Source organism: Microcaecilia unicolor, chromosome 4 (assembly GCF_901765095.1).
Source record: "Microcaecilia unicolor chromosome 4, aMicUni1.1, whole genome shotgun sequence".
Taxonomy (NCBI): domain Eukaryota; kingdom Metazoa; phylum Chordata; class Amphibia; order Gymnophiona; family Siphonopidae; genus Microcaecilia; species Microcaecilia unicolor.
Window position 1 is genome coordinate 166,934,401 of NC_044034.1, and position 19,746 is coordinate 166,954,146.

The 19,746-nt window shown below is 47.2% G+C and overlaps 1 protein-coding gene across 3 annotated transcripts in view; it reads right to left on the minus strand.

Annotated features, from left to right (window-relative positions):
* The window catches only part of CKAP5 (cytoskeleton associated protein 5), a 421,631-nt gene that overhangs the window by 381,574 nt on the left and 20,311 nt on the right, over nt 1-19,746 (minus strand). The window lies entirely within an intron of this gene.

Here is a 19,746-nt window from a genome sequence, read left to right on the forward strand (position 1 = left end):
CTAAAGCAGAAAAAGGCAATGAAGCTATAAAGCAAACTCCGGCCTCACAAGAAGCAGCGAACCAATATGGTCAAGGGACCGCATTGGTCCTCCCAGATCCATCCAGAACTGATGTGTGCAAAACATGGAAGTAACCTCTGCAGTCAAGTAAATCTGGATCTGAAAGAAAGAACATAGATACGTACACACACACAATGAGGCATATTTTCAAAGCACTTTGGGAGGCTAAGTTCCATAGGTTTCTATGGAACTATGGGAGGCTAAGTGCTTTGAAAATATGCCTCATAGTCTCAGACAAGAACAAAGGTCGGGCCTCTGAACTGATCTGTTGGGACTAATGGAAAGAAAATTATCAGGTAAGGACTAATTTTACCTTCCATAGCATCCCACAGATCAATCCAGAGATGAGTGGGATGTACCAAAGCAGCCCCAAAGTAGGATGGGACCACAGATACAGAACAAGCACCAACTGTAAGCACTAATGCCAGATTCCAAAAACGAAGACAGGAAGAGGGGTGCGACCCTAAGAGAACTCATCCCAAGAAGGCACAAGAAGCGCCCTCTAGGACCAGCAGATGCAGGATGACCAGAGACATGAAAAAGGAGCCACCGGAAGGAAGAGTACTCCACAACCAGACCAGGCGTGAAACCTCGCTACAAACGAGGAATGCTGATGCCCGAAGAAGCAAGGCCCAACCTCCCGAGAAGTAACCACCAGAAATCCAAACTGCGAGATCAAAACTGACATTCGGTGGCAGATAACCACGCTAGCCCACGAAGGGAGACAGCCATGACAGGCAGCTACCGAGAGAAACCAGAAAAGACTCGAGAGCAAGCAATGGAGCAAGGCTCAACAGTCAGAGCCAAAGGTCATGCTAGCCAGAGACCAGGCAAATCCCAGGAGGTAGCGCTGCCACGCTGGCCAGCCATATGCAAGTTTTGATTGCTGGAGAGAATACAAGGCTAATCTGCCAGGGACAGAACAGGACACGACAGCTATAGGCCGAACAAGACTCAAAACCAGAGGTGAAGCCTAGACCGACCTCCCACAAGGAGACCAAGGCCCACCTCCTGAGCCACAGCCAAAAGCCAGAGGTGGCTTCAAACCCGGCATTTTGAAAGGAAGGTAAGGCTCACCCACTAGAGATGGAGCAAGACCCGACCATGCAGCCAGATGCGAGAGTCAAAAACTGCTCCAAAAATGCAACAGGTAAAGCAGGAGCCCGGCTCGACTGTCAAAGACAGAGCGCAGCTCAACAGTCAGAGACGGGATTCAAAATGGGAAAAATACCAACAGCAAAGCTCAACTACCAAACACGGAGCAAAGTGTAACCTGCCAAAAAGAACCAGGCATGACCAGGAACACCTAGGCTCCGACTTTCTCGGGATCTTGCCAGGTATTTGTGACCTGGATTGGCCACTGCTGGAAACAGGATGCTGGGCTTGATGGACCTTTGATCTGTCCCAGTGTGGCAATATGTACTTATGACTCCAGAAACAGAGCAAGACAACGAACTACGACCAACATCTGGAGACTGAGCGTGGCTCGACCCCAGGAGCCAAAACAGACGTCCAAGACAGAGCCATACCTACATTTAAGGTGGAATGAACCTCGATAACCAAAGACGGAACAAATCTGACAGCCTGAAAAGGAGAAAGGCACAACACAGCCATAGACAGACCGAGCAAGGCTCAATGGCCAGAGGACATAGCAAACCCCACCAAGCAGAACGTGAGAAGGCTGGACCCCCAGCAAATGCTCCAGACCCGAAAACCAGAAGCGGAGCCACGTGCCACTGCCAAAGCAGGGCACAACCTGCCAAGAAGGCAGTATTCCCTACGCCCCGAAGCAGAGACAGAGCAAAGCTTGACATCCAGAGAGGAAGCGAGGCGCGAGGAGAGACTGCGCAAAACGTCACTGCCATCGTCAGAATCACACTCAACCTCCAGCGATGGAGCACAACTTGACCTTCAGTGAGAAGGCCCAAGCAGAGGAAGGCCAACCTCCAGCGATGGAGCAAATCTGGACCTCCAGATAAGGAGCGCGGGTCAAGCTAGGCTCGACAGCAAGGAGACGGAGCAAGGCACGCCTGCTACAGACAGGACAACGCTTGACATCTAGAGACGGAACAAGTTCAACATCCCCATAATGAGCTAGCTTCGACCAGCAGGGGTGGAAGACCCAGTCTCCTTCGGCATGCATGCCAAGGGGGATGCATGCGAGGAAGCGTGGCCCCCTCCCCCCGGCCTCTGCGATGCAGACTAGCCAGGTCAGAAACGTACCGAAGGACAACCCTGGAAGGAACCTAGAGGGCAGTGTTGCCAAGAACGAGGCAACAGAACCTGTGTCCTAAGGAAACAGGCCCCTAGCCGAGCACCCGGGAGCCAGAAAGGCAAAGAATCTTGGAAAAGAACCCATAGGCTGGCCATAAAGGAGGCCCCAGTGATCCCTGAAAGGGAACAGAAAGACATAAGATGGCAGGTCTGTCAAAAGACTAAGAGCCCATCTAGACAGGAAACAAATCCATAGCCGGGAGGCCGTGCAACATATCTGAAGCCAGCACCTATGCCCTGATAACCCCATAGGCGAGAAACAGGACCGTGACACACCAATGGGGCCTGACCCTGAAGGCCAGAAGACCCAGGAACCCTGCACAGGCAAATGCCACAGCAGAAAGCAAAATAACCAACTTAGGCATCCATAAAAAGATGAACCATAAATGCACATAGCAAAATATAACTGTCATGATGTTTGATCTATTCTTACTGTACACCGCCTTGAGTGAATTCCTTCAAAAAGGCAGTAAATAAATCCTAACTCCTAACCCTTATTCACTTGTTCAGAACCCTTATTTTATCATCCTCACTTTAATATTCCCTTATCTCTTGTTTGTCCTGTTTGTCCTAATTAGATTGTAAGCTCTGTCGAGCAGGGACAAGTGTACAGTGCTGCGTACATCTAGTAGCACTATAGAAATGATTAGCAGTAGTAGTAGTAAATGACCTAGGGAAATGTGCTAGCCATCAAAAGGAAAACAAGCTGTCCAAACTAGCAACAGGCTGAAGCACCTTCTAAAACAAATGCAGCCAAGAGCAGTAAAACACTGCAAGGAAGAATTCTAAAAGACCATGTCAGCTCAAATTACAGGAATCATTAACATCCCCAGGGAAAGGGAAAGACAGCAAAGAACTGTGAAGCACACAACCCTGGACCTAATACCACATGCCAAAGAGTGAAGGCAGCATAGAGTCACACCAAATAAAGGTTCCCCAAAACTTTTTTTTTTTTGGAGTGCAACATATTATGGTGTGGAAAGCCCAGTATCAAGAAGCAATCACCCAACTAATGAGGCCATTAATCCCAAGCTGACTCACCCAAAAGCCAAGGAGACTGACAAGAGTCTTAAAGAGCTCAAACCAGGAGAACCAAAGGAAGCATCAAAACACCAGTCTGAACAATAAGCAGGAAAGCAGATGCAGGAAATTAAAACAAGCAACATGAAGAGCATTACCAGGAAGGCATTTCTCGTCCTTGTGCAACCGTTGAAGCAGAGACAACTTCAAAGAGCACTGTTTTGTTTTTTAAAGTGCCAAAGCTGGCAAAAAAAAATGGCGGCTGCCAGCAAACAAACCACTGCAGAGCCTGCCAAAAACACCAAGATTCCTCACTGACCAACCACACGGGTCTCTAACAGCACTGCAAGTGCCGCCTGCACACCTCTGGGGAAGGACAAAGTATGACCTGCAAAATGGCGGTACAAACAGCTCTGAAGACTGCCAAAACCGCGACATGGTCCCCACTGCCGAACAGAAAAGTATCCGGATAGGAAAGCAGCAAGCGGCACCATGCCTGAGAGCGTTGTTGCTGGAAGAGAGCATACAGCAAGCACCCAAAAGTCATAACAGGGGATATCGCTCCTTTCCAGTGGACATGCTTCCTGGCCAGACTCAAATGCTGCATGAAGACCACACATACTGGGGTAAATAAGAAATACTATTCACTGCGTCCACTAAGATCGGACAGATTAAAGCGGCGCAAAAGAATGCCCGCGCCTGTAGTGTCCAAAGAACTGGAAACCTGAGGCTTTTTTTTTATTTTTGGAGGCAGGAGTTCTAGGTAGCCGGTTTAGCCTGCCAAAATGCCACATGGTCAGGAGGCAGGGAAGGAAAGGACCTTGCACCACCAGGTGTACCCCATACTGGCCAAGCACAGCCACGACCTCAACGCTCAACTACACCTGAGGGAACAGGCAAGGAGCAATTCTCAATCCAGAGAGCTGCACAGGATATGTCCATCCACCTGATGAGATAGAGAGAATACTGAAAGTGAGGTTGCTGCATGGTACCCTTTATGGCAGAGCTCTATCTAGACAGACAATATTATGTAGAATTAGAAGAGGACCCAACTCCTGTACTCCAGAAAGAGATATTAGAATTGGCGAATTTTGCCTATGATGCAGGGCACATAACATCTAAAGAGAAAAATTTTCTTACCATTAAGCATCCCACAGTGCCAACCATTTATATGCTACCCAAGATCCATAAAAGGTTAAACAACCCTCCTGGCCGTCCAATCGTATCAGGGAATGGATCTGTTTTAGAACCACTTTCTAAATTTGTTGATCATTTTTTAAGACCTTTTGTTCCACTAATAGAATCCTATGTCAGACTCCTCACACATGATCACGTTATTAGAGAATTTTGATGGTGAACTTGATGATTTGATTATGGTCACTTTAGATATAGAGGCCCTCTACACCAACATACCACAGTTAGAGGCCCTACTGATTATTGAAAACACTCTCATGAGAAGAACTAATGATAGACGCATCCCCAATCATTTTATAATTACTTCATGGCCACTTTTGCATTAACAAAAAACTACTTTGGTTTTGAGGGGAGCTTTTTCCAACAAATCAAAGGGACAGCCATGGGGTCTGCCATGGCCCCCGACATTGCCAATCTGTAGGTTGCGGAGTTTGAACAAAAATTTAAAAAAAAAATCATCAATATGAAAAAGAAATAAGAATGTATAAACGGTACATTGATGACATTTTTATTTTATGGAAGGGGGATTTGGAAAGTTTGTTTTCTTTTTTTTTTTGGCTGAATACCAGGGATCCGAATTTACACTTCCAGATGCACCTTGTGATATTTCTTTTTTAGACATTATGGTTAAAAAAAACTTAATATTCCTTCAAAACAACAATCTACAGGAAAACAACAGATAAGAATAATTACTTACATTTTACTAGCTTTCATAACTGGTCATTGAAAGAAAATCTACCATATTCACAATTTTTGAGGCTACGGAGACTTTGCACAGACATTGATGACTTTCAAGACAAATCGAAAAATATAGTTCATAGGTTTAGCAACAGAGGTTATCCTCAGGAATGCATAAGAGTCTAATGAGAGCCATTGGGAAGGACAGACAAGATCTTTTAAATAAAAAGGCAGAAAAACGTAGCCCAGATTTGGTTGGTACATTGAAATTTTCACAATTCTCTGGAGGCATTAAGAAAATTATTAAAATACACTGGCACATCTTAGAAACAGAAAAGTGTTTCACAGATTTAGTACCAGTGGTAGCATACTCACGCAACCGTAATTTGAAATAATTTTTGGTACCATCTACTCTTCCAGGTCCCAGTTCTATTAGAGATGTAGGCCATGGCCACATCCCTTGTGGGAGGTGTTCGGTGTGCAAACATTCTTTGACTTTAACATCATTTCATTGTCAGAACAATCAAAAAAACTATACCCTCAAACAGTTTTCTGATTGTAACACTGTGGGCGTAGTTTATGTCATCATATGTCCATGTGGTCTACTATATGTAGGCAAAACCAAAAGGGCAGTGAAAACAAGAATAATAGAACATAGGAGCTGCTTGACAAGACAGGTGCAAAGCGCTCCGTTGGTCCCACATTGGGTTAAGAAGAATCATACTATAGAAGATCTCAGATTTTTTGTTTTCAAAAAGATACAAATGTCATGGCGGGGAGGTAACATTGACGTCAAGTTGTTGAGAGAAGAACAAAGAACAATATATACTCTAAACATGGTTATACCAAACGGTCTGAATACAGATACGGATTTGAGTTCTTTTTTGTAATATATGGTTCATGAAGACATCACAGATAAGTATATGTATGCCCATTTTAGATATATTTTTAATTTTTGCATACTTTTCTTTTATCATTGTTTTGATGTTGTTATAATTTTTACATTTTTTTCTTTTTTATTATATATTAAAAATTTTTTCATCCTTATCACTTATTATTCAATTATTTTTACTTTTTATATTCTTTTGATCAAACTATTCACTTTTTTCATATTATTGACATATTTTTAATACATTTTTATGTTTTATGTTTATGGAGTTTTTTTGTCCCTTTGACGAATACGGGTTCATTCATATTTTCAACAGATGCTCACTAAAAATATAGAGTTAAAAGTATAAAAGAAAAGTTTTTCTTGGAATTTGGCATTTTTTATTTTTTTAGTTCATGTTTTTACACATATGGTTTCTCAATAAAAGATTTACATTTTTGAAGTTTTTATCATTATTGACCATTATATATCATCAGACATTGATCTCATTTTTGTTTCTAATTTTCAATTGATGTTTAATCTTCATTACATTGGTCGAGCAAATTAATATATTTTTTAACAAACACTTACAGTGGGGGAAATAAGTATTTGATCCCTTGCTGATTTTGTAAGTTTGCCCACTGACAAAGACATGAGCAGCCCATAATTGAAGGGTAGGTTATTGGTAACAGTGAGAGATAGCACATCACAAATTAAATCCGGAAAATCACATTGTGGAAAGTATATGAATTTATTTGCATTCTGCAGAGGGAAATAAGTATTTAATCCCTCTGGCAAACAAGACCTAATACTTGGTGGCAAAACCCTTGTTGGCAAGCACAGCGGTCAGACGTCTTCTGTAGTTGATGATGAGGTTTGCACACATGTCAGGAGGAATTTTGGTCCACTCCTCTTTGCAGATCATCTCTAAATCATTAAGAGTTCTGGGCTGTCGCTTGGCAACTCACAGCTTCAGCTCCCTCCATAAGTTTTCAATGGGATTAAGGTCTGGTGACTGGCTAGGCCACTCCATGACCCTAATGTGCTTCTTCCTGAGCCACTCCTTTGTTGCCTTGGCTGTATGTTTTGGGTCATTGTCGTGCTGGAAGACCCAGCCACGACCCATTTTTAAGGCCCTGGCAAAGGGAAGGAGGTTGTCACTCAGAATTGTACGGTACATGGCCCCATCCATTCTCCCATTGATGCGGTGAAGTAGTCCTGTGCCCTTAGCAGAGAAACACCCCCAAAACATAACATTTCCACCTCCATGCTTGACAGTGGGGACGGTGTTCTTTGGGTCATAGGCAGCATTTCTCTTCCTCCAAACACGGCGAGTTGAGTTCATGCCAAAGAGCTCAATTTTTGTCTCATCTGACCACAGCACCTTCTCCCAATCACTCTCGGCATCATCCAGGTGTTCACTGGCAAACTTCAGACGGGCCGTCACATGTGCCTTCCGGAGCAGGGGGACCTTGCGGGCACTGCAGGATTGCAATCCGTTATGTCGTAATGTGTTACCAATGGTTTTCGTGGTGACAGTGGTCCCAGCTGCCTTGAGATCATTGACAAGTTCCCCCCTTGTAGTTGTAGGCTGATTTCTAACCTTCCTCATGATCAAGGATACCCCACGAGGTGAGATTTTGCGTGGAGCCCCAGATCTTTGTCGATTGACAGTCATTTTGTACTTCTTCCATTTTCTTACTATGGCACCAACAGTTGTCTCCTTCTCGCCCAGTGTCTTACTGATGGTTTTGTAGCCCATTCCAGCCTTGTGCAGGTGTATGATCTTGTCCCTGACATCCTTAGACAGCTCCTTGCTCTTGGCCATTTTGTAGAGGTTAGAGTCTGACTGATTCACTGAGTCTGTGGACAGGTGTCTTTCATACAGGTGACCATTGCCGACAGCTGTCTTTCATGCAGGTAACGAGTTGATTTGGAGCATCTACCTGGTCTGTAGGGGCCAGATCTCTTACTGGTTGGTGGGGGATCAAATACTTATTTCCCTCTGCAGAATGCAAATAAATTCATATACTTTCCACAATGTGATTTTCCGGATTTAATTTGTGATGTGCTATCTCTCACTGTTACCAATAACCTACCCTTCAATTATGGGCTGCTCATGTCTTTGTCAGTGGGCAAACTTACAAAATCAGCAAGGGATCAAATACTTATTTCCCCCACTGTATTTAATGATTGAAACATACATTCTGAATTCTTTTTTTTAATGACTATTTTTATATGTGCATAATCCATTTCTTTTTTATTTTAACACATACTGCTTTTTGCCTTTTTCATTTATTTTATTTATAACCCTTTAAATCAATCAATTTTCAGGTATTATAACATTTCATCCCCCTTTTTTCTGACATATATTTTAATATATTTTTCTATAGTCCTTTTCCCCATCACTATCCCCCTTCTTTTTATTTCCTTACTTATATTTTTCCCTTTAGTCGCTTATTTATTTTCACACCCTCAGGTGGCGTACGTGTTCAAGGAAGCTCGTTGTATTAGGTTTAATATATTTTTTATTGTTTTTTGGTAGTTTTGTTCCCTTATGCTTTGATCCTTTATGGACAGGTTCCATTCATAGGCTCAAACGCCAAAGTTTGGATTTACTATAAATAATATACAATTTTAGATTGTCTTTTTGGAAGTCTGCACCCTTATTATTTGTATATTATATTTTTATACCGTTTAGAGATAGCTTTTGACGTATGGGTCTAGCGCAAGATTTTGGATCCATTATATACATCATTAAGAAAGGCAGCAGTGGTGTTTTGTTCTTTCAGTACCAGCGCACTGTCGTTTTATTTACCATTTTATTAACCAGTATACTGAATGCATTTGCTCAGTTCGTTTAAACAGATCTTTTCTATTTAGTTGAACATATTCTTTGTCACATATGTGATTTTACAATCTTTTATTGCGGAGTCTCGAAATATATTTTTTGACGGAACCTGTTTGACGTAATTTCCTTTTCATTTCCAAATTGCCTTTGCGTCCCTGTTTTAATTTTTGCTCAGTTTGTTTATAAAACATTTTGTTCATCTAATTGGACACATCTTTTTTGTTAGGGATGCATTTAAACGTATTTCGATGCCGGTTTTTCGATATCTTTTGACGGAATCTGCACGACGTTATTTCCTTTTTTATTTTAAATCTTCTTGGGTTCCCGCAGCTCGGATTTCAGTTTTCCACTTGTGTATTACCGGTTTGACAGGGAAGGTTGTGCAGCAGCACCCTGTATGCAGTACGTATTAAGAAAATTTTGCTTGTAACTAGCCTTTTGTAGTACATAGCGCCTTTAGGATAGATGAGCTCTAAGCACTAAACGGTATTTTGCTATACCTCTGTTTAGCAGTGGTCATTTTCGGCTACACCGGATGTCTTCAGTTTTCTCAAGGGCGCTGTTAGTGCATTAATAAGTGATTACAAATATATATTTTTGTCTTTTTAGATATTAAGGCTAGCGTGTTAGCATATATAAGCAGCGGTGATTTATTCACCTATATCATGCTATTTTATTACCTTTGATCATTTTTCGCATCAGCGCAACATTATGATTCCTACGCCATTTATTTAAATTCAGTAGCCATGTTTTAAAAAGTCTAGCCTGGCATATGGTTCCCAGGGAAGGCGAACAGCGTAATCCTCCGACAAGTGGGACCACTGACTCAAAAGCGACTTCTGAAGAGGCCGCATGCGACTCCTGGCCCACGGAACCACCTTTAGTGTGGCTGCCATGGAGCCCAACACCTAAGCATAATCCAAGGCCCTGGGCGCTTGCAGCTCCAAAAGACACTGAACTTGAGGCTGGAGCTTCAGTGCCCGATTCTCCGGCCCGATTCTCCGGCAAAAACACCCTGCCTGACCGAGTGTCAAACAGCACCCCAAGATATTTCAAGGATTGAGAAGGAACTAACTAACTCTTGTCCAAGTTGATTATCCAACCCAATAAGCACAGTAAACTGATGACCCTGTCTGTTGCCTGCACACTCTCTTGGAAGGAAGGCGCTCTTATCAGCCAATCGTCTAGATAAGGGTGCACCTGCACTCCCTCTCGCCTCAAATAAGCTGCAACTACCACCATAATTTTGGGAAAAGTCCGAGGCACCGCTGCTAGGCCAAAGGGAAGGGCCCGAAACTGAAAGTGTAGGCTCAGGACCACAAACCGGAGAAAACGATGATGCGCAGCCAAATGGGAATGTGCAAGCCTCCTTGAGATCGAGGGAGGTGAGGAACTCCCCTGGCTGAACTGCAGCCATGACTGACAGAAGAGTTTCCATCCGAAAGTGCCGCACTCGAAGAGCCCTATTCGTGCCATTTAGATAGAGTACCAGTCAAAATGACTCCCCTTTTTTGGGCACCACGAAGTTCATTCTTAGAAGTCATTTAACACGCAACAGATCACATAGGATCCCCTCAGAAAGTGCAAAACCGAAAGCACTCGCTATTACACGAAGGAGCCAGAATGAACGTATTGAAATTACTCCTAAGAATCTACTCCTTAACATTGGTCCAAATACTGTTAGCCACGCCTCTCGATGATTATAACATCAAACCAATAATACGCAGCCGATTCAGGAATACCAGACACACCAACCTCAACCAAATCGGCAACAGAACTTACAATAGCAAAACATTACCCCACAAACAAACTGCACAACCACCACAAAAAAGCTCTAATAAATCCAAATTGACATACAAATGACAACTAATAAAGGTTCCCACTTTCACCATTACGGAAGATCCATACCTTAACAATTCAAATAGGTTACATCAATGCCAGATCAACCTTTGATTTACTCATCAGCGAAACCTGGATCCATGACAAAAAAGATCCCATAATACTGGACCTTTACCCTCCAGGATACAACATTACACAATGGACCAGAATAAGTAAGAGGAGGAGGCACTGCCATAATCTACAGATCCCATCTCACTTTAGAAACCACCGCTGAATAATCACACCTCAACTAGAAATTGCCTCAATCAGTTTGCAACATAAAAGTGTAGCCGGCAATCTAAATTGCGTCCTGTTCTACAGACCGCCAGGCACTTGGAACAAAGCATTTATAACCCTAATGGATTTCATATCGGCCACTTGTACATTTAACTCAAACATACTAGTCATTGGGGACATAAACCTTCATTTAGAAAACTCAAACTCAACTGGTGTCCAAGAATGTAAGGAATTCTTCCAACTATGGGATTTCGAATGGCCACATCCGAATGCCACCCACAGAAAAGGCCACACACTTGACCTGCTAACCCATAAATTCGCATCAGACCAAATCATTAAAGTCATTGACCACAAATGGACGGAAATTCCATGGTCAGATTACTTCAAATTAAATCTGACCCTACACTGGCTGAAGAATGGGCATCTCAAAGCTGATGAAAAGAAATCTTACCAAACCAGAGGTAAAGTGGACACAACCTCATTTTGGCAATCAATTTACGACAACTGGTCTATTCCATCTGATTCCATCAACTATCTTACAGATTGGGAATCAAGATGTATCACCGTTCTAAATGAATTAGCTTCTTTACGAACAAAAACCATTCACAAACAAAACAGGACCCCATGGTTCAACGAAAATGTGAGACAATTAAAATCTAGAACCAGACAACACGAACGAGCCTGGAGCAAAAACAAAAAGGAAGAAAATCTAAACGCTTGGAAAGAATCACATAGAAAATACAAATATGAAATAAAAAAATCCAAACGGAACTACTATAATGAACAACTAGGTTCTAACTACAAAAGACATGAACAAGTTATACAAGCTACTGGATAAATTATTAGACACAAAACCAGTGTCCTCAACAAAATCAGAAATCCCAATAGCAGATGATCTTGCTAACTATTTCATAGGCAAAATTGTCAATCTACGCAAAAATATGTTACAGAACTACACCAACCTTGATACCTTCCTTAATGAGCTAGACCCACGCTCAGAAGAATATCCAGCCGACTGAACTTGGACAAATTTCGCCCAGATCACACAAGAAACATTAGCACTAGAAACCAGTAAGATCTCTACAGCCTCCTGTCATAAGTACACAAGTATTGCCATACTGGGAAAGACCAAACGTCCATGAAGCCCAGCATCCTGTTTCCAACAGTGGCCAATCCAGGTCACAAATATATGGCAAGATCCCCAAAAAGTACAAAACATTTTATACTGCTTACCCCAGAAATAGTGGATTTTCCCCAAGTCCATTTAATAATGGTCTATGGATTTTTCCTTTAGGAAGCCATCTTTACCACATTCTCTGGCAACAAATTCCACAGTTTAATTACACGTTGAGTCAATTGGACACCTGCCCCAATGATCTAATGGCCCTCCCCTCCACACTCGATTCAATCACTGAACTTACCTCCCACCTCAACTTCTTGTTCCAGCATGGCATATTCCCCCATAGACAAAGGTAATACACTACTCACACCATTACCAATAGACACCAAAAAGAAAACTAACGATATCACCAACGATATCAAAACAAATGAAAGGCGCAGATAAAGAAGGACAAGAGGGATTACTAAAAAAAAGATAGCATTTGAGGCAAAAAAGCATAGTAAAAAAAAAATTCGGTATATTAAAAGCAGGAAGCCGGCAAAAGAATCGGTTGGGCCACTGGATGACCGGGGGTAAAAGGGGCGATCAAAGAAGATAAAGACGTAGTGGAGAGATAGGGTATGATACATACCCTACACTGGTAAGCTACACTGGCTCCCACTTAAAGAACGCATTACCTTTAAAGTATGCACATTAGTCCATAAAATCATTCACGGTGAAGCCCCAGCCTACATGTCGGATCTAATAGACTTACCACCAAGAAACGCCAAAAGATCATCCAGAACTTTCCTCAACCTCCACTTCCCTAATTGCAAAGGCTTGAAATACAAAACACTGCACGCGTCAACCTTTTCCTACATGAGCACGCAGTACTGGAATTCATTGCCACGCAACCTGAAAACGATTCAAGAGCAAAAAACCTTCCGCAAACTACTGAAGACCCACCTCTTTGAGGAAATTTACGGAAAGAACCATAACACATAAAACCGCACTCACTGTCCAACGATGCATCACTACAGCCACTCTGAATTCCCTTCCCCTACCTCACCTTCTCATCTCCCGCAAACTTACCTCAATCATACCTGTTTCCCGCGGGTTCCCTCCAATATATCGCCCCACTTAGTTTCCCGTTCTTTCCTTCCAATCTCTCAATGATCTTTTCCATTATTATATTGCTTGTTACAAAACTTGTCTCATAACACTTCATAATGTAATCCATAACTGAGCTGTAACAAAATGTACTTCCAGTCTTCATAACTTACTGTAAGCCACACTGAACCCGCAAAAAGGTGGGAAAATGTGGGGTACAAATGCAATAAATAAATAAAAATAAATAAATAAATACCTGTAGCAGGTGTTCTCCGAGGACAGCAGGCTGATTGTTCTCACGACTGGGTGACGTCTGCGGCAGCCCCCACCAACCGGAAAGAAGCTTCGCGGGACGGTCGGCACGCAGGGCACGCCCACCGCGCATGCGCGGCCGTCTTCCCGCCCGTGCGCGACCGCTCCCGCCGAATGACTAGCAAAAGATGAAACACACAACTCCAAAGGGGAGGAGGGAGGGTAGGTGAGAACAATCAGCCTGCTGTCCTCGGAGAACACCTGCTACAGGTATGTATCATACCCTTTCTCCGAGGACAAGCAGGCTGCTTGTTCTCACGACTGGGGTATCCCTAGCTCTCAGGCTCACTCAAAACAAGAACCCAGGTCAATGGAACCTCGCAACGGCGAGGAAACAACAGAAATTGACCTACGAAGAACAACTAACTGAGAGTGCAGCCTGACCAGAATAAATTCGGGTCCTGGAGGGTGGAGTTGGATTTACACCCCAAACAGATTCTGCAGCACCGACTGCCCGAACCGACTGTCGCGTCGGGTATCCTGCTGGAGGCAGTAATGTGAGGTGAATGTGTGGACAGATGACCACGTCGCAGCCTTGCAAATCTCTTCAATAGTGGCTGACTTCAAGTGGGCCACTGACGCTGCCATGGCTCTAACACTATGAGCCGTGACATGACCCTCAAGAGTCAGCCCAGCCTGGGCGTAAGTGAAGGAAATGCAATCTGCTAGCCAATTAGAGATGGTGCGTTTCCCGACAGCGACCCCTAGCCTGTTAGGGTCGAAAGAAATAAACAATTGGGCGGACTGTCTGTTGGGCTGTGTCCGCTCCAAGTAGAAGGCCAATGCTCTCTTGCAGTCCAATGTGTGCAACTGACGTTCAGCAGGGCGGGTATGCGGCCTGGGGAAGAATGTTGGCAAGACAATTGACTGGTTAAGATGGAACTCCGACACCACCTTCGGCAGGAACTTTGGGTGGGTGCGGAGCACTACTCTGTTGTGATGAAATTTGGTATATGGAGCATGAGCTACTAGGGCTTGAAGCTCACTGACCCTACGAGCTGAAGTAACTGCCACCAAGAAAATGACCTTCCAGGTCAAGTACTTCAGATGGCAGGTATTCAGTGGCTCAAAAGGAGGTTTCATCAGCTGGGTGAGGACGACGTTGAGATCCCATGACACAGTAGGAGGCTTGATAGGGGGCTTTGACAAAAGCAAGCCTCTCATGAATCGAACGACTAAAGGCTCTCCAGAGATGGCTTTACCTTCCACACGATAATGGTAAGCACTAATCGCACTAAGGTGATTCCTTACTGAGTTGGTCTTGAGGCCAGACTCTGATAAGTGCAGAAGGTATTCAAGCAGGTTCTGTGCAGGGCAAGAACGAGGTTCTAGGGCCTTGCTCTCACACCACACGACAAACCTCCTCCACTTGAAAAAGTAACTCTTTTTAGTGGAATCCTTCCTAGAGGCAAGTAAGACCCGGGAGACACCCTCAGACAGACCCAACGCAGTGAAGTCTACGCCCTCAACATCCAGGCCGTGAGAGCCAGAGACTGAAGGTTGGGGTGCAGTAACGCTCCGTCGTTCTGCGAAATGAGAGTCGGAAAACACTCCAATCTCCACGGTTCTTCTGAGGACAACTCCAGAAGAAGAGGGAACCAGATCTGACAGGGCCAAAAGGGCGCTATCAGAATCATGGTGCCGCGGTCTTGCTTGAGCTTCAGTAAGGTCTTCCCCACCAAAGGTATGGGAGGATAAGCATACAGGAGGTCGGTCCCCCAATGGAGGAGAAAGGCATCCGACGCTAGCCTGCCGTGTGCCTGAAGTCTGGAACAAAACAGAGGCAGCTTGTGGTTGGTCTGAGAGGCGAAAAGGTCCACCGAGGGGGTGCCCCACGCTCGGAAGATCTTGCGTACCACTCTGGCATGGAGCGACCACTCGTGGGGTTGCATGACTCTGCTCAGTCTGTCGGCCAGACTGTTGTTTACGCCTGCCAGGTACGTGGCTTGGAGGAGCATGCCGAACCGACACGCCCAACGCCACATCCCGACGGCCTCCTGGCACAGGGGGCGAGATCCGGTGCTCCCCTGCTTGTTGACGTAATACATTGCAACCTGATTGTCTGTCCGAATTTGGATAATTTGGCAGGACAGCCGATCTCTGAAAGCCTTCAGTGCGTTCCAGATCGCTCGGAGCTCCAGGTTGATCTGCAGATCCTTTTCCTGGAGGGACCACAGACCCTGGGTGTGAAGCCCATCGACATGGGCTCCCCACCCCAGGCGAGATGCATCCGTCGTCAGCACTTTCACGGGCTGCGGAATTTGGAATGGACGTCCCAGGGTCAAATTGGTCCGGATGGTCCACCAGAGCAGTGAAGTGCGGCAACTGGTGGAGAGGCGGATGACATCTTCTAGATTCCCGGTGGCTTGGAACCACTGGGAAGCTAGGGTCCATTGAGTAGATCTCATGTGAAGACGAGCCATGGGAGTCACATGAACTGTGGAGGCCATATGACCCAGAAGTCTCAACATCTGCCGAGCTGTGATCTGCTGAGACGCTCTGGTCTGCGAAGCCAGGGCCAAGAGGTTGGTGGCCCTCGCTTCGGGAAGGTAGGCCTGAGCCGTCTGGGAATTCAGCAGCGCTCCTATGAATTCCAGAGACTGAGTTGGCTGGAGATGGGACTTTGGGTAATTTATCACAAACCCCAGCAGCTCCAGAAGTTGAATAGTGCACTGCATGGACCGGAGGGCTCCTGCCTCCGAGGTGTTCTTGACCAGCCAATCGTCGAGATATGGGAACACGTGCACTCCCAGCTTGCGTAGGTAGGCCGCTACCACCACGAGGCACTTGGTAAACACTCGTGGGGCAGAGGCGAGCCCAAAGGGCAGCACACAATACTGAAAGTGCCGTGCGCCCAGGCGGAATCTGAGATACTGTCTGTGAGCTGGCAGTATCGGTATGTGAGTATATGCGTCCTTTAAATCCAGGGAACATAGCCAATCGTTTTTCTGAATCATTGGCAGAAGGGTGCCCAAGGAAAGCATCCTGAACTTTTCTTTGACCAGGAATTTGTTCAGGCCTCTCAGGTCTAGGATGGGACGCATCCCCCCTGTTTTCTTTTCCACAAGGAAGTACCTGGAATAGAATCCCTGCCCTTCCTGCCCGGGTGGTACGGGCTCGACCGCATTGGCGCTGAGAAGGGCGGAGAGTTCCTCTGCAAGTACCTGCTTGTGATGGGAGCTGAAAGACTGAGCTCCCGGGGGACAATTTGGAGGCAGGGAGGCCAAATTCAGGGCGTATCCGCACCGTACTATTTGGAGAACCCACTGGTCGGAGGTTATGAGAGGCCACCTTTGGTGAAAGAATTTTAACCTCACTCCGACCGGCAGATCGTCCGGTACGGACACTTGTAGGGCGGCTATGTTCCCGTGGATCCAGTCAAAAGCCCGTCCCCGGCTTTTGCTGTGGAGGCGCAGGGGGCTGCTTAGGCGCACGCTGTTGACGAGAACGAGCGCGCTGGGGCTGTCCCTGTGCCTGACGAGGCCTTCGGGCCGGCTGGTTGTACCTACGCTTCGCAAAAGAATAGGGTGCAGCCTGCCGGGCCCGGGAAAAACGTCCACCTGTGGAGGTGGATGCTGAAGGCGCCCGGTGGGAGAGCTTGTCGAGAGCGGTTTCCCGCTGATGCAGTTGGTCCACCATCTGCTCGACCTTCTCACCGAAAATGTTATCCCCCCAGCAAGGGACGTCAGCCAGTCTCTGCTGGGTGCGGTTGTCCAGGTCAGAGGCACGCAGCCATGAGAGCCTGCGCATCACTATACCTTGGGCCGCAGCACGAGATGCCACGTCACAGGTGTCAAAAATACCCCTGGACAGGAACTTTCTGCACGCCTTCAGCTGCCTGACCACCTCCTGATAAGGCCTGGACTGCTCCGGCGGGAGCTTCTCGACCAGGTCCGCCAGCTGTTGCACATTGGTCCGCATGTGGATGCTCATATAGAGCAGGTATGACTGGATGCGGGTCACGAGCATGGAGGATTGGTAGGCCTTCCTCCCAAACGAGTCCAGAGTGCGAGACTCCCGCCCCGGGGGCGCCGAGGCGGTATCCCTCGAACTCCGTGCCCTCTTGAGAGCAGAATCCACGACCGCTGAGTCATGGGGCAATTGGGGCCGCATGAGCTCTGGGTCAGAGTGGATCCTGTACTGGGACTCTGCTTTCTTGGGAATGGTGGGGTTAGTTAATGGTCGCACCCAGTTCCGGAGCAGCGTCTCCTTCAGGACATTGTGCAGCGGCACCGTGGAGGACTCTCTAGGTGGTGATGGATAGTCGAGGACCTCGAGCATCTCGGCCCTCGGCTCTTCCACAGAGACCACGGGGAAGGGAATGCTGATAGACATATCCCGCACAAAGGAGGCAAAGGAGAGACTCTCAGGAGGTGAGAGCTTCCTCTCCGGTGAAGGCGTGGGGTCCGAGGGAAGGCCCGTAGACTCCTCTGAGGAGAAATATCTAGGGTCCTCCTCTTCCCCCCACGAGTCCTCATCCTCGGTATCAGACATTAGCTCATGTAACTGAGTCCTGTACCGGGCCCGGCTCGACGTCGAGGCACCGAGGTCTCGGTGTCGTCGAGCGGTGGACTCCCGCGCCGGCGGGGACGGAGCTCCCTCCATCGACGTCGACTCCACCTGCGTGGCGGTCGAGACCGGCACCGCAAGCGGCGGCGGTGTCGACAGCCCCGGCGCCGGGCTAGAGCTCGCCGGCGCCCCAGTCATCGGCGCCGAGGGCGCAAGCACCCCCGGCGCCGGCACAGCCTGGCGCATCAGCCCTTCCAGGATCCCCGGAAGGATGGCTCTGAGGCACTCGTCCAGGCCCGCTGCCGGGAAAGGCGGTGGGGCCGGTAAGGGTGTCTGTGCCGGAAGCTGCTGGGGGCCAGGAGACGGCACCGAGGTGCCGGAACCCCGACGCGTCGGTACCTCCACAACCGACGGAGACCTCTCCTCACGACGATGACGCTTCGGCGGCGTCTCCTCTCCGACATCGGGATGCACCGAAGGCGACCGGTGACGACGCTTCTTGTCTTTCTTCCGATGCACGTCACCGGCGCCGGAGGGCATGGAGGAGGAGGAGGTCGATCCCCCTCCGTCTCGAGGTACCGGGTCAGACAGGGTTCGGTCCCGCGGCCCACGAGCTGAGGGCGTGACCGGGGCCGACTGCCCACGCGGCCTCTCACCCCCACTCTCACCGGAAGACCGGCGGGCCGACGGGACCTGTTCTCCTGGGGTCGCTGCCATCGGTGCCGATGTCTCGGGCATCGATACCGGTACCGAAGGGCCGGGCGTCGATACCGATGCCTTCGAGGTCGACGTCGAGGGGCCGGCGCAAGTTCCAAAAAGACGGTCCCGCAGAACTTGCCTCGCAACCTGAGTCCGTTTCCGGAGACCGAGACACAAAGAACACGACTTGAGATTGTGCTCCGGCCCGAGGCACTGGAGGCACCAAGCGTGGGTGTCGGTCTGCGAGATCGGCCGGCCGCAGCGACCACACTTTTTAAATCCACTCGGGACCTTCGAGGACATCGACGGAAAAATCGCGTCGGCGAAGTCAAAGTCGTCAATGGTGGCTAAAATCACACCACGAAAAGATAAACGACCGAGCGACCACTAGGCCGCAATGTGGCGTCCCCGCTGGAAGCAAGGGAAAAAAGGGAGCGCGTGTCCCACACGCGCAGGGTTTCTTTTTTTTTTTTTTTTTTAAAAAGGAAACCGGGCGGTAACTAAAACCGATAAACAAAGTTAGAAAAAAGCACGATCAGCGTATACGCGATCGAACGATCCGGCGGCTGAACAGAGAGAGCGCAAAACACGACTCTCTCCAGGCGCGGAAAAAAAGGAACTGGCGGGAGCGGTCGCGCACGGGCGGGAAGACGGCCGCGCATGCGCGGTGGGCGTGCCCTGCGTGCCGACCGTCCCGCAAAGCTTCTTTCCGGTTGGTGGGGGCTGCCGCGACGTCACCCAGTCGTGAGAACAAGCAGCCTGCTTGTCCTCGGAGAATGAATGAATTCTTTGCTTCGGTCTTCACCGAGGAAGGTTTGGGTGGGATACCGGTATTGGAAATGATATTTCAAGCGGACGAGTCGGAGAAACTTACTAACTTCACGGTAAACCTGGAGGACGTAATGGGGCACTTCGGCAAACTGAAGAGTAGCAAATCTCCTGGACCGGATGGTATTC